Source organism: Pyxicephalus adspersus, chromosome 1 (genome assembly GCF_032062135.1).
Source record: "Pyxicephalus adspersus chromosome 1, UCB_Pads_2.0, whole genome shotgun sequence".
Classification (NCBI taxonomy): domain Eukaryota; kingdom Metazoa; phylum Chordata; class Amphibia; order Anura; family Pyxicephalidae; genus Pyxicephalus; species Pyxicephalus adspersus.
This window is the reverse complement of record NC_092858.1, coordinates 41,796,474-41,798,322: the sequence shown is the minus strand read 5'-3', so window position 1 is coordinate 41,798,322 and position 1,849 is coordinate 41,796,474. Positions and strand designations below refer to the sequence as shown.

The window sequence follows — 1,849 nt, the reverse complement described above, 5'->3', positions numbered from 1 at the left end:
AAAAAAAAGAAGTTTTTTTTTAGTTGTACACTGCTTGCCAGCCATTTTAACCCAAAACAGGTGTCACTGCTTTTTGGAGAAAAGAGGGAGGGATGGCTGGTAAGCAAGAGGGGAGAGGGAGAATTGAAATGGTGGGATTAGTGAAAGCAAGGTGCAGAAAAGGTTTGAAAACAAAAATGTGGTTAAGTGCGGGAAGGATTTTTAAGTGAAAATTGGTTAGTGCAAATTGGGGGAGGGGAAAGAAATTGGTTTAAAAGGGTTTAGGGTGAGAGGGACAATGATCCGAGCTACCTGAGTCATGGATGTTTAACAAGCATACAGGAGCTGTTCCTTGGCTTGTCATCAGCACTCTGTAATCAACACTCTGCATATATGAAAATGTTCAATTTTAACAAAATGTACATTTATTTTAACAATCAAATACAAAACAGATAAAAACAAAGCCTGTTTGAAGGAAAGAAAAGTATTGTGTGAAGTTTTTCATCTATCTATACACTGATGATCTATAGATGAAAGCATAGAAAATAAAATTGTACCTGTTTTTGTAAAGGGGTATATGAATAGAAGGATTCCTGAAAAACACTAGCCACGTCGCACCAACTGAAGACCTGGTATTGTGTTCCTTCATAAATGGGAATTATGTCCTTGTTACAACACTAACTGCACAGCAGTGAGGGGTGGGCAGCCAGAAATAGGCCAACATGTGTTTACTTTGGAACAAATAAAAAAAAAAAGTTATGCAAAATATAATAAGCGCTCTATTAGCTTCCAGCTTCACATGGACTTGGAACACAAATATACTAGGGGCTGGGCGTTTATTCTGTGTTTGGAATATTAACTAATGATGAACTGCATTCTGCGGTTGCATACAGCACTGTGTCTGTGTCTATGCTGTGGAGGTTTCACTCAATTTAGAAATCAAAAGCTTTGGCTAGATCCCTTTGGATTACATTTAAAGGTAAAATCCAGGCAAGCTGCTAAACACATCATAAAATTCATAAATGAGGATTGTTTTATATCTACACAGTCCTACCAGAAACATAGTGGGCGGCACAGTGGCTCAGAGGTGCGCTATGTCCCAGGTTTCAATCTCGGCCAGGACACTATCTGCATGGAGTTTGAAGGTTCTCCCTGCGTTTGCATGGGTTTCCTTTGGGTACTCGGATTTCCTCCCATATCCCAAAAATATGCAGTTAGGTTACCTGGCTACCCCCAAAATTGTCCTGGGACTGTATTAAAAAGACATGACTGAGATTGTGAGCCCCTTTGAGGGGCAGCTATTGACATGACTATGGACTTTGTACCGTGCTGTGTTATATGATGATACGTCATCCAAACTTGCGCCCATGCAGTGCGAGATTGGATTATGCAGGCAGAAGATAGGAAAGGATGGCGGTGGCTGGTGCTTTTTTTGTGCTGGAAAGAAAGAGGATTCTAGGATGGCAAATTAATGGTGTGTACAGTTATGGACCTTGAAGGCAGTGGTTTTTAGTGGTGTGGAGTGGTGAGAGAACCAACTTTGGTGTGGTATAACCATGATTTTATTGGTTCCTTTATGATCAACCATACACAGTACTCTAACATTTTCCCCACTTTATTAAGTTAAAGAGGAACTAAACTTTAAAACCCAAAATATTGTGAGCAGCCACTTTTGACACAAACTTACCCCTCTGTATGCAATCTCCTGTAAAATTTAAATCAAGCTGTACATGCACAGGCTCAACGTACAATCCTGGCAAACTTCAATGGCACGTGAGCAGGAGTTATACCATTGTGGTATGACAAATCAAGATAATGAAAGACCAATTTCACTTTAAAAGATGTTTTGTTTTTTAAATGAAAAAAAAAA

At 39.4% G+C, this 1,849-nt stretch overlaps 1 protein-coding gene across 1 annotated transcript in view; it reads right to left on the bottom strand.

Moving 5' to 3' along the window:
• LOC140328361 (17-beta-hydroxysteroid dehydrogenase type 6-like) overlaps positions 1–728 on the bottom strand; it is a 13,340-nt gene extending 12,612 nt beyond the window's left edge. The window contains exon 1 of the mRNA XM_072407899.1: positions 537–728. The gene's annotated coding sequence lies outside the window, so the exon portion shown is untranslated. The remainder of the gene's footprint in view (positions 1–536) is intronic.
• Between the last annotated feature and the right edge of the window lie 1,121 nt (positions 729–1,849).